The sequence below is a fragment of the Cavia porcellus genome, unplaced genomic scaffold, assembly GCF_034190915.1.
Source record: "Cavia porcellus strain 051 isolate PalLab524CR breed Dunkin Hartley unplaced genomic scaffold, mCavPor4.1 scaffold_4, whole genome shotgun sequence".
NCBI lineage: Eukaryota > Metazoa > Chordata > Mammalia > Rodentia > Caviidae > Cavia > Cavia porcellus.
Genome location: NW_026947487.1, coordinates 69,941,286 through 69,955,203, shown reverse-complemented (window position 1 = coordinate 69,955,203; position 13,918 = coordinate 69,941,286). Strand labels below are relative to the sequence as shown.

At 36.1% G+C, this 13,918-nt stretch overlaps 2 pseudogenes; one reads left to right on the top strand and one right to left on the bottom strand.

Moving 5' to 3' along the window:
* Nucleotides 1-13,918, bottom strand: part of LOC106027768 (thyroid hormone receptor-associated protein 3-like) — a 286,224-nt pseudogene that overhangs the window by 158,878 nt on the left and 113,428 nt on the right.
* On the top strand, nucleotides 11,519-13,065 carry LOC101788343 (thyroid hormone receptor-associated protein 3-like; annotated as a pseudogene).

The following is a 13,918-nucleotide window of genomic DNA, read 5'->3' as shown; positions in this document are numbered from 1 at the left end:
TCTTATAACAAATGAATGTTGGACTTTATCAAAAGCTTTTTCTGCATTTATAGAAATGGTCATGTGATTCTTGCATTTGGTTTTATTGATATGGTGGATTACATTTATTGTTTTACCTGTGTTGAACCATCCCTGCATGCCTGGGATGAATCACACTTGGTAAAGTTGCATAAACTTCTTAATGATTTGCTGCATCCTATTTGCCAATATTTTATTGAGGATTTTTGCATCTGTATTCATTAGGGAGATTGGTCTATAGTTCTCTTTTTTAGTTGGGTCATTTTCAGGTTTTGGTCCTAGAGTAATATTTGCTTCCAGGAATGACTTAGGAAAGATTGGTTCTCTTTCAATTTCATTGAATAGTTTGAGGAGTGCTGGCATTAGATCTTCTTTGTATTTCTTGTAGAATTCTTCAGTGAATACGTCTGGGCCTGGGCTCTTCTTTGTAGGTAAGGAGTTAATTGCATTTTCAATTTCATTAGTAGAAATTGGGTTATTCATCAGTTTTACATCGTCTTGACCTAGCTTTGGTACTTCATATGTTTCTAGATATCTGTCGATATCTTCTGTGTTATCAAACCTTTGAAAGTAGAGGTCTTTGAAATAGGTGTTGATGATCTTCTGTATTTCTGTTGAGTCTGTAGTGATTTCACTTTTTTTATTTCTTATTGCATGAATATCAGCTTTTTCTTCTCTTTTTAAAATAAGTTTGGATAGAGGCTTATCAGTTTTATTTATTCTTTCAAACAAGCAACTCTGATTCATTGATTCTTTGGATTGTTTTCTTAGTCTCTATTCCATTGATTTCTGCTCTGATTTTTATAGTTTCCTCTCTTCTTTTGGCTTTGGGCTTGACTTGCTCTTCTTTTTCAAGATTTTTGAGGTGTTGCATCAGTTTATTTATTTGTATTCATTCGTTTTCCTGATGTGGGAACTCAATGCAACAAATTTTCCTCTGAACACTGCTGTTATTGCATCCGACAGATTCCGGTAAGTTGTATTTTTATTTTCATTTTCTTGTAGGTATTGTTTAATTTCTTCTTTAATTTCCCATGTGACTCACTGATTACTCAAGGGTGTTATTCAGTTTCCATGTGTTTGTGGGATTTTTGCAGTATCTTTTATCATTTATTTCTAATTTCAAAGTGCTATGATCCGATAACATACAAGGGATAATTTCAACTCTTTTGCTTTTATTTAAATATATTTTGTTAGCTAATATATGGTCTAGGTTAGAGATTAACCCATGTACTACTGACAAGAGTGTGTTCTGATGTTGTTGGATGCAACATTCTGTATATGTGTATCAAGTCCATTTTTTCACACATGTGATTCAGTTCTGTTATTTCCTTGCTGAATTTCTGTCTGGTTGATCGGTCCCTTGGTGTCAATGGTGTAATAAGGTCTCCTGTTACAATTGTGTTACTGATAATTTGTTTTTTCATTTCTGTTAATACTTGTTTTATGTAACTGAGTGCTCTGGAATTTGGTGTATATATATTTAAGATTTTTATCTTTTCCTCTTTCCCCTAACAAGTATTTAGTGACCATCTTTGTCTCTTCTGATCATTATTGTTTTTTTTAAATTTTATTTAAAACAAAAAAGAGAAAAAATAAAACAAAAAAAGGGGTGTAAGGGTACAAGTAATCTAGAACTACAAAAAAAAACAAAAACAAAAACAAAACAGTAAGAAATCACCAGTTAATAGATTGCACATTATCATCTGAGAGATAGTTGCTCAAGTCACAGTATCAAAGGATACAAAGTGAATATTCAAACAGATTGACTGTAACCATTAATACGGTCAGGTATTTAACACCCCAAACACAATTGCAGTTGTATCCCTTAGAGCAATTTTTTTCTCTCTCTTTTTTAAAACAAAATTTACGCATTTTGGGTTTTATTACTCCTTAGTTCTTATTACACTTTTTGAAGAGAATAAAGTCAAATATGGCAAAACAAAGCTGTTAGTCAAAACCAAGAATAGACATAGTACATGATGTAAAAACAGAGTACAAGGTTATCAACAATGGTTACCATAATGCCTCTTGCTTCCTTGAAAAGAATTGTCTATCTCATTAGGTATTATAAAGTTGAGCAAAACAGTAGAGAACAAGAACAATAAGACTTAAACATTGTAAACATTACAGGATTTACAAAGGAGATAATAGTCAAACCAGAATGGGCATCTTAGTGAATCTTATTGCTTTCAAAGTAGTTGCCTATTCCATCAAACTTGATACTATCATACAGAATGGAACAGAGTCTAATCAGTCAAAACAGGATAGTGGGAGTATTACAGGACTTCAAAACAAGTTAATAGGAAATCCAAAAAAGTTACAATAATATATCCTGCTAATTTTTTAAATTTTTCCCCTTAATTAAAAAATCATAAAAAATAACTAAATAATTTTTAATGAATAAGGGAGAAATTGAGATAAAAGAGGATATAAAAACATAACAATACATATCAAAGCATTACTGTTTCAGCAACCTAGTGCTTCACCACCAAGTAACCCAACTTAATAGTAGTTACCATAGTGTCTGTCTTTTTCCTTGAAATATTTGAATATAAGTTCATACACTATAGCTTCAAACATTTTCATATCAAGCAGCCCAGAATAAAGCCTTTCCAATTCACAAGTGAAAACTTTATAAGGCTTCAAGGCCACATTGGGGAATCATTATTACCACATACTTTTATATATTTGAATCATTAATTACATTAGGGAAACTATTTGGTACTCACACATGCGAGATTGATTTATTTCACTTATGAGTATGGTCTCAAGCTGTGCCCATTTATTGACAAAAATCTCAATGTGATCCTTCTTAATAGCTGACTAATACTCTGTTGTATGGAAATACCACAATTTTTTTATCCATTCCTCAGTTGATGGACACTTGCGTTGTTTCCAAGATCTGGCGATTACAAATTCTGCTGTTATAAACATAGGTGCACATTTATCACTGTGGTATGATGCTTTCAGTTCTTCTGGGAATATGCCTAGAAGTGGAATAGCTGGAATAAATGGGACTTCCAATCCCAGCTTTTTGAGAACTATCCAGACTAACCTCCACAAAGGTTGTACCAGTCTACACTCTCACCAACAGTGTAGGAGAGTTCCTTTTTCCCCTCAGCCTCTCCAGCATTTGTTGTTTTTGGTTTTCTTGATCCTGGCCATCTTTCAGGAGTTAGATGGAATCTCAGTGTGGTTTTAATTTGCATTTCTCTAATGACCAATGATGATGAACATTTTTTCATGTATTTATTTGCCATTTGTATTTCGTCATCTGAGAAGTGCATATTCATCTCAGATGCCCATTTTTGGATTGGATCATTGAATTTTGAGGGTCTGAGTTTTTTCTTTGTATGTTTTAGACAAGAGTCCCTTGTCTGACAGAGACTTCACTAAAATCTTTTCCCAATTTGTGGGTTTTCTTTTCACTATATTGGACATTTCTTTTGACATACAGAAACTTTTTAATAAGAAGTGGTCCCAGTTATTGAATCTGGGAAGTATTTCCTGTGCGGTTAGAGTCCTGTTCATGAATTCTCTACCTATCTCTATGTCTTCAAGGTTTCTACCCAATTTGTCTTCCAGTGTTTCTGTTTTAATATTTAGATCTTTGATCCATTTAGATTTTATTTTTGTACATGCTGATAGGCATGGGTCTAGTTTTAGCTTTCGACGTATGGAAGGCCTGTTTTTCCAGCAACATTTATTAAAGAGACTGTCGTTGTTCCAGTGAACCTGCTTGGCTCCTTTATCAAAGATAAGGTGGTTGAGTATGTTTGTAGTTGTGGTTGTATCTTCTAATCTATTCCACTGATCTTTGGCTCTGTTTTGATTCCAGTACCATGTTGATTTTACTACTGTTGCTTTGTAGTATAACTTCAAGTCAGGGATTATGATGCCTCCTGCCTTGCCTTTGCTTCTTAGAATTGCCTTTGCTATTCTAGGTCTCTTCTGGTTCGAGATGAATTTTATGAGTGATTTCTCTCGATTTATAAGGTATGTTGATGGTATTTTTATTGGTATTGCATTGAATCTGTATAAGAGTTTTGGGAGAATGGCCATTTTCACAATGTTTGTTCTTCCTATTCATGAGCAAGGGATGTCTTTCTATTTTCTCAGATCATCTTCAATTTGTTTTTTCAGTGTATTATAATTTTCCCTGTATAGGTCTTTCACTTCTTTTATAAGAGTAATTCCTAAATATTTCATTTTTTTGCTTGCTAGTGTGAAGAGTGTGGTTTCTCTTATTTCCCTCTGTGATTTTGTTGTTAGTGTATAGGAATGCTATTGATTTCTGAGTATTGATTTGTATCCAGCTACATTACTGAATTTATTTATTATATCTAAGAGTCTTTCGATGGAGTTTAGGGGGTCTTCTACGTAGAGTATCATGTCATCTGCAAACAATGATAACTTAACTTCTTCTTTTTCTATCTTTACCCCTTTTATTTATCTCTCTTGTCTAATTGCTCTGGCTAGTGTTTCCAGTACTATATTAAATAGGAGTGCTGATAAAGGACATCCTTGTCTTGTGCCTGATTTTAAAGTAAAGGCGTTCAATTTTTGGCCATTTAGTATGATGCTGGCTGTGTTCCATCCAACAAGACTAGAATAAACATTCTTCTCAGTCTTTACCTCTACATAATAAAGGCCATTTATGACAAACCAACAGTATTCTTCAAACTCTTTAATGAAATTGAAAGGGAAGCAATTCTTCCTAACTCATTCCTGGAGGCATATTACTCTGATACCAAAACCAGAGAAAGACCGAATCAACAAAGAGAAATACAAATAAATCTCCAAAATGAATATAGATTCAAAATTCCTCAATAAAATAGTAGAGAGTAGAATTCAACAAATTATCAAGAAGATTACACACCATTACCAAGTGGGGTTCATCCTAGAGATGCAGGGACGGTTCAACATATGCAAATCAATAAATGTAATTCGCTGCAGGAATAGAGCCAAACACAACAGTCACATGATTGTCTCAATGGATGCAGATAAAACTATTCATAAGGGAACACTCCTTCAAGTTAAAATCCTTAGAGAAAATCATAGAAGTGACCTTTACCTCAATCTGATAAAAGCAATTAATGACAAACCAACATGCAACATGATATGAAATGGACAAAATGGAAAGCTTTCACATCAGGACAAGATAAGGATGTCCATTATCACCATCCCTGCATCCTATTTGACAATATTTTATTGAGGATTTTTGCATCTCTATTCATTAGGGAGATTGTTCTGTAGTTCTCTTTTTTAGTTGGGTCTTTCTCAAGTTTTGGTCCTAGAGTAATATTTGCTTCCAGGAATGACTTAGGAAAGTTTACTTCCCTTTCAATTTCATTGAAGATTTTGAGAAGTGTCGGTATTAGTTCTTCTTTGTATTTATTGTAGAATTCTGCAGTGAACCTTCTGGGTCTGGGCTCTTCTTTGTAGGTAAGGACTTAATTACATTTTCAATTTGAATAATAGGAATTGGGTTATTCAGCAGTTTGACATCTTCTTGACCTAGCTTGTTACTTCACATTGCCTCTAGGAATCTGTCTATTTCTTCTGTGTTATCAAACTTTTCAAAGCAGAGGTTTTCGAAGTAGGTGTTGGTGATCTTCAGCATTACTGTAGAGTCTGTAGTAATTTTGCCTTTTTCATTCCTTATTGCGTGAACTTGAGCATTTTCTTCCCTTTTTTAAATAACGTTGGCTAGGGGCTTATCAATTTTAGTTATTCTTTCAAAGAACCAACTCTTTATTGATTTATTGATTCTTTGGATTGTTTTCTTCATCTCTATTGCATTGATTTCTGCTCTGATTTTTATAATATCCTCTCTTCTTTTGGCTTTGTGCTTGACTTGTTCTTCTTCTTCTAGATGTGTGAGGTGTAACACCAGGTTATTTATTTGTATCTGTTCTGTTTTCCTGATGTAGTAACAGTGCAATTAATTTTCCTCTGAGGAGAGTGTTCATTGCACCCCACATATTCTGGTAAGCTGTATTTGTGTTTTTGTTTGCTTGTAGGTATTGTTTAATTTCTTCTTTAATTTCCCCTGTGACCTGCTGATTAATCAAGAGTATGTTATTCAGTTTCCAAGTGTTTGTGGGATTTTTACAGTATCTTTTATCATTAATTTCTAATTTCATAGTGCTACAATCCAATAACATGCAAGGGATAATTTTAACTCTTTTTATTTATTTATTTATATATGTTCTTTGAGTTAATATATGGTCTCTTTTAGAGAGTGACCCATGTACTGCTGGGAAGAATATGTATTCTGTTTTGTTGGGTGGAACACTCTGTATATGTCTGTCAAGTCCATTTGTTCACAGGTATGATTAGTTCTGTTATTTATTGGCTGATTTCTTACTGGTTGATCTGTCCTTTGGTGTCAATGGTGTGTTAAGATCTCCTGTTAGAACTGTGTTACTGCTAATTTGGTTTTTCATTTCTGTTAATACTTGTTTTATATAACTGGGTGGTCTGGAATTTGGTGCATATATATTTAAAATAGTTATCTCTTTCTCTTGAAGTTTTCCCCTAACAAGTATGTAGTGACCTTCTTTATCTCTTCTGATCATTATTGCTTTCAAGTTCACATTGTCTGCAAACAGAATAGCTACCCTCGCTTTTTTGGGAGTGGTGTTCCTGTTGTATGAAATATTGCTTTCCACCCTTTGACTTTCAGCCTGTGAGTATCCTTTTGGGTTCGACGGGTTTCTTGTAGATAGCATATGGTTGGATTTTGTTTCTGGATCCATTCTGCCAGTTTGTTTCTTTTAATTGGTGCACTGAGACCATTTACATTTATGGTTATAACTGTTATATGTTGATTTATTTTTGACATTTTATCTTTCTACTGTTGCATCTTTATCTTTCTGTTCCGTTTAATTGTCTGCTTTGTTTAGTGGTTTTTTCCTAAGTGTATCTAAACTATCTTTCAGTACTTTTTGCAGGGTTGGCTTGTTGAACATGAAGTTCTTCAGCTGTTCCTGTCATGGAAGTATCTTATTTCTCCATCGATTCTGAAGGACAGTTTTGCAGGATACATCAGTCTCAGTTGGAAATGATTTTCCTTTAGAATCTGAAATACTTCACTCCATGCTCATCTTGACTTTATTGTTTGTACTGAGAAGTTTTCTGTGATTCTGATAGGTTTTCCTTTATAGGTCATCTGTCTTTTCTCACTGACAGCTTTTAATATTCTATTCTTTTGGATTTCTGGGATGGTGATTATTATATGTCTGGGTGTAGTTTTATTTTGGTTATGGTTATTTGGAGTTCTATATGCTTTACTGATCCTGATATCAGTTTTCAATCTCATGTTTGGTAAGTTTTCAGCTATTACTTCTCTAAATATCCACTTGACATCCTTTATGTTGTCCCCTTCTTTTTCATTTATCCCTGTCAAACTTATGCTGTTTTTCTTTGTGTCATCTTACAGTTGTTGAATTGTTATTTCTTGATTTCTTGTTATTTTTAAAAGATCTTGCCTTTCCTTTTCACAGGCTGCAGTCTTGTCTTCAATGTCTGAAATTCTCTCTTCACATTCATTGAGGAGGTTTTTACAACTTTCAATGGAATTTTTGGTTTCCTGTATATCTCTCTGCATCTGCTTTATGTATTGTTTGTTTCTTATATTATTCATCCAGGGTTCTATCTTTTTGTTTAGTTCCTCCAAGTTTTTAACTGTGTCTTCTTTAGATATGTTCAGTATCTCCTTCATTTCTTTTATCATTTCTTCTTTTATCTGGGAGATTATTTCTAGTTTGAATTCCTTTAAAGCTACCCAGAGTTGCTTGTTTATTTTGCTTGCTATTATTTCAGGTATTTCAGGCATATGGCATGTATTTTCTTCTATGTACAAGGCTCCTAGGCTTTCTTTGGTTGGGCTCTATGTTGGAGATTGCATTTTGGCCTTTTGTTTTGTCATTTTCCTATATTTCTGTGTTTTGTGTTGTTCCAAAGCTACCCCTGGGTGTGTTGGAAATTGTCTCCTATGTCTTGTGCTCCTCAGCCTAGCTCCCTTCTTGTGCAGCAAGGCCCCTGGATTAGAAGAAGGTTGCCAGGCTCTTCTCATGTAGGCCTAAAGCGTCCTCCAGCTGCACAGCTCACCCCTCTGGCAGCAAAGCTCCCCTGATGGAAAGAAGGCCACCCAGCATGGTCCAGGCAGGTTCAAATCCCACTAAGCCCACCCAACCTAGTGTGGCCACAAGCCCAGTGGGCCCCCAACCCCCTATAGCAAGGATCTCATACTCTCCCGGGGATTGGATATTGTGTAACGATCCACCTCCTTGGATGGCAAAGCACCCCAGGCTCATAGAAGGTCACCTCTATGGCCGATGTAGGCCTCAAATCTCCTCAGCAGGGCTGCGCCCTCCTCCAGGTAGTGGCAGTAGTGCTGGTGCTCTCCAGCTCAAAGAAGTTCAGAGGCAAGGCCAGAGCAGGTTCCCGTGGCTCTGCTCAGCTCCCTCCTCCAAGCAGGGCAGCTGTGGTGTGCCCTCTGGGTGAGAGTATATGGTGAGCAAGGCCTGAGCAGATTCCCCAGGCTTGGCCCAGCTTCCTCCTCCAGGCAGGGCAGCTGTGGTGTCAGTGCACCCATGTTTATAGCAACACAGTTTGTATTAGCTAAATCTTGGAAACAACCAAATACCCATCAACTGAGGAATGGATAAAAAAGATGTGTCATTTTTTACAATGGAGTACTACTCGCTACAAAGAAGGACCACATTGAGGCTTTTGTAGGCAAATGGATGTGATGAGATCATACTCATAAGTAAAATAAATCAAACACATATGCATAAATACTCTATTGTCGCCCTAGTGTAAAATACCTGAAAGAGTAAATAAGAAACAAAAAATCTTTAATAAATTTTGTGAAAGGGTAAGAAACTGCTCAAAGGGGGAAATTAGTCAAGAAAAAGGACAAAAGAAGGAAGAGAAAATAAAAAAGACATAAATTTGTATATATACTTATAATAGCTAAGATGATTGAACTAATTCTATTAGTTCTTGGAACAAAATAGTTAACATTCATAGGATTAGAACAATTGTGCACTTTTATATCTGGTTATCTGAGAAATCTTTTGATGATAACTACACAAAATAACTATCTTTGTTATTGCCTTACCACCTTGTTTTGAAAACCTATATTGTCATTGCTTTGGGCTCTTTGATATTGTCACTTATTTGTCTCTTTGTTTTTGTTGTTGTATTTTGTTTGTTTGTTTGTTTTCCCCTCAAATACAGAAAGGATAGATGTATATGTATAGGCTTATATATGCCTTGAACTTCTCCTAAACAGTTTATGAATTATTTTATTACATGTGATAGTAAGAACAGCTACTTTGAAGAAAATAAGACACTGTGGTGACCATTACTGATATCCTGTCATCTTGTTTTGAAGTCCTACAATGCTTTTGTTCTCTGTTTTGATTAGTTTTAGCCTGTTTTCTATTTTTTCATTTTAATAACTGTGAAGCTATTGACAGCTGTTTTGTAGAAAAGAGTAGATATTATGTTAACCATTGTTGATTTCCTATTACATGGTTTTGGAGGCCCATAATGCTTTCATTCTTTTGTTTTGAATGGTTTTATACTATTTTATTTTGTTTGAATATATTGTCGGTGAAACTATAGATGACTATTTCAAAGAAAACAAGACATATCATGACATGTTTTGAAGCCCTGTGTTGCTTTCATTGTTCTTTTCTGATACACTTCTTTGTTTTATTTTGCTTTCATTTTGATTTGTTTTGTTTGATTTTCTTTAAAATAAAAAACAAAGATAAACTTCAGACATATAGGAAAATGGATGGAACTGAAGATCACACTCACCAATCCTATATTGTCTTGTTAGTGTAGAAACTGAAAGAGTAAATAAGATTCAAAATTGAAAATGGGTATTGTGAATAGTGGAAAACCTGTACAAAAGAAAAATAAAACCATCATGAGAGAGCAGAGAAAGGAAGGAAAGGAAAAAGTAAAATTATATATATCTATATAGATATATATAGATATATATAAAACAAGATAGACATAAAGATAGTTCACTGAAAAGAAAGCTTTGTGATAACACTTCTTTTTTCTCATAGTTCATTGAAAAGAAAGCTTTGTGATAACACTTCTTTGGACAATATTTCATGCCTATGTCTTGTACTGTAAAGAGCTATTCTGAATATAACCATATGCAATGTACTAATTATGTTACTCTCCTACTAGCCTGTTTTGAAACCTTTTATTGCTGTTTTTGCCACTTTGTCTTTAAAATAAAAAATATTATACATTCATTAATATAAATTATTTTATTGCAACTATGATTTCATTAGTATTTTATGGTTGGTTGCTTTGATAAACATAATCGTATCTTTCAGAATATTTTAGCTGTATCTCAGGATTATACAGGAATATCATTAAATTTATATAAAATAATCTTGCTCTGCACATTTGTTGAGTTTCTGTACTATCTCTGAATCTGTGTTGATTGATTAGGTTACTTGTAAAGATCTCGGTAAATAAGAGCATTGCTATGAAGTGGCTTAGTAGATTAGACAGTATTGCATCTGCTTCAATAGGAATGTGTTTCAGTTTGTGTTTTTATAAAATAAAGGACATTAGAGAAGGGCTCAGTTCAGATAGTTTATCTGGAAGGCTGTACTAGGAAATGAAGGTCAGAAACAGTGCAAAGAGGGAAATGCTAATATACCACAATAATTGCTGAATTTGCCTCTGCAGGTAACAGAGGCTCAGTCTCTTCAGACAGCAAAAATAAATGCATCCTATGACTGTCATAAAAATGTAAATCCAGGACTTTTCACTTTTGTTCCTTTCAAAAGACTTCTTTTGAAGTGTTAACTCCAGCACTTCCAGTCTCCTCCTGCACCCAAGCTGAGATTCTTTCCACTGTGAAGAAGCCTGGGAGCACACCGTGGAGACACACATGGAACAGGCATGATGTGGGTGCTCTCAGGATGATCTCAGCTCATGTCTTCAGCTAAAAGTGGAGGCACACAGCACATGACAGAGTACTAAGTGCCCCATGTAGAACATTCCTCTCACCTCTCAGATCCACCTGAGTTTACTTTAAGAACATTCAGGACCCTTTAAAGAAGATGCCAGTTGCAATCTCTAGAAAACACAGCAAAACTAGTAAAACAAGCTACTCCTGGGTTTTTCTGGCCACAGACTAATTAAAAACCAGGTACTTCTACTATTTAGTTTAAGTTTGTGTAGGGGCCAGTAATGTTGAATATTTCAATTTTTATCCTCCTTCAACACCTGGTATTTCTCCTCTTTGCCGTCCTCCTTCTTCTTCCTCTTAAATGAAAGGTCTTCATTTCACTAACCAACTTTGGATTGGGTCTAATTTACTCATGTTTTTATATAGTCTAGATATTAGTCCTCTGTATATGGAATAGATGGCAAAAGTATTTCCCACCATGTGAACTGTCTTTTCATTGAGTTGATTGCTTCCTTTGCTTGTAGAAACAGATAAATTATGATAAAGACAAAGGAGAAAGGAGGCTTCTCTGAGGCTGACGCAAAAGTGAAAACAGAAGCATTTGTTTCTAAGACTGATACTCAGAAGCCCTTTAGGGGCATTCAGTCATTGCCAAAGGTATAAGGTCCCTGATGTCTCTGAGAAGATGGCAGACTTCTGTAAGGTAGAGATAAGTGATCTAGACAGGGACAAAACTAAGAGTAGGAAAGAATCTGAGTGTGATGTTGAAACCAAATTTATATCTAATGTCATAGCTGGTGCAAATAAAAGCCAGGAGAAAGAGAAGTCAGGCAAGTAGGAGGGGCTGGTATATGCAGGGACAAAAAAGCAGAAGAGCTTGGGGGGTGTCTCTCACAGAAAGATATAAAAAGGAAGAGTGAGGAGAGGCCTAGAGAACCACAAGCGGTCACAGGGGATTTGTTCCTGAGAAAAATATGTTAGAGATTTTTTATAAAGCAACTCAAGAGAAAAACTCATCACTTTCCCACAAGGAAGACTTCTGAGAGCCGTAAAAGCTGGGAGACAAAGGAGAATTTTCCTTAGGAACGTCTGTTTTCCATTACTAGAGAGGCCCAGGTCAACATTTGGAAGGACTCATTCAACAAGGAACTCACATGAACCAGTGGCTTATTGGCCAAGGAACACAAGCTTTGTTGTTCTTATCTAGTTCATCACTGGATCCTCTAGAATGACACTTTATGGATGTTTTACTAAAATACCTAAAGAAGAGCTGAACAGGAGGCAGCTGAAAACAAGCAAAGCTCAGAGATATATAAGAAGATAGATATTTCCCCACTACATTCAGAAAACATGGTTTGGCTCATGACAAAAAGAAAAGTGCTTGAGAACATGAACACAAGGCTGAGGGAATATACCAAGGCGATTCTGTTGATATCTGGCTTGATACTGACTGTCATAAAAAAATTAAGAAAGAGATCTTAAAGAAAGTAAATCAAGAGACTCAGCAATTCCCGAGATGCAAGGAATTCTGGGAAAGATCAACTAAGAAAGCAGAGAAAACACATAGAGTATCAAAGAAGCAGAAAAAGCAGAGGAGAGCACAAGACCAGCTAAGCTTCCTCTTCCTCTTCCTGTTCTTCCTCCTCCTCTTCCTCTGCCTCTCAGTCATCTCGGTACTACAAAATTGAAGAGTATTGTGAAGAGACAGAGGAGAGAGAAGAAGCTTTCAATTTTGAGCCAGAGAGACAGAGGCTAGGGCAGAGGCAACTACTCTGGTAACAATCACAGAACTAACAATGATGTTCAAAAAACAAACTTGGAAGAGAAATGGAATCCGGAATCCATGCCCAAAAACACAAGTAGTACATGCATAAAATGACCCAGAAAGTAAAGGCAGTGATAAGTGGGTGAGCCAGCACTGGGACCAAGGAGCCTTCTCCCATGGTAAGTGCCAGTTCAGGTTCTGGAAATCCAGTATCAGCCTCAAATGGGCCCACAAGTTCAGTGGGGAAGAAGGTGAGACTGAAGATGATCAGATTGGAAGAGGACCTATTTACAACCTTTGTTTTTCTACAACTCAGTAGGGCCCACACTTGCCCAGGGGAAAGAGGCACCGGGAAGGTGGCTGGTGAGGAGCTGAACAGGGTGTCCTCAAGAAGATTCTGAACATCCCACACCACAGCCATACAGAATCCTACTACAGTGGAAAGTGTCCCTGGTGCTGTGTCCCACTGGACAGAGGAGGCCACCGTAGAACCAGGGGTCAGGCCAAGCTCTCAGCAGAGCAGGACATATTGAGCTCTAGCTATGTAGCTCTCTTTACTGTTGGTGTATGGGGTTGGGCTTGAGGTAAGGGAAAGAGAGCAATGCTTGATTTTGGTTTGTTCACTATTAGAAATCAATAATTTTGCTTTTAATTTTCATGTCATTTGGAGCTAAGAGGACTAATTTGATTTTCAGTCTCTTTTCTCCTAACCTGATTTTAAAAGGCCCCCTTTTTAAGACATATGTTATAAGGGAAGAAAGATTTAATTTGTACAACTTTAATTCTTAAAGAGAAAGCAAAGCATGTGAATAAACATTGAAGTGTTCACCACAGTTTGGGACCAAACTGCTTGGATCTTTGTGCAATCCGCTTTTGTACAGCAAGCAGAAGTTTAAGGCCTTTCTGACCACCCTGTGGCCACTTTTCTGTGCATCTCTGTGTCACACAGACTTGCTCCTAACCACTTTCCATGCACTCTGATCCTGCATTTGCTGACTTCTCCTGGGTTGGCTTGCCATTCTCCGGCAGCAGTGCCAATGTCCCAAACTTTCTTGTGTTGCTGATCCTCTGCAAAAGGGGTGGAAACTGGAGGGCACTTGCTGGTTGGTTTTCTAAGATTCTTCTGAATTCTATTGTCTCAACAATTTTAAAATGAGAAAAAAAATTTAATA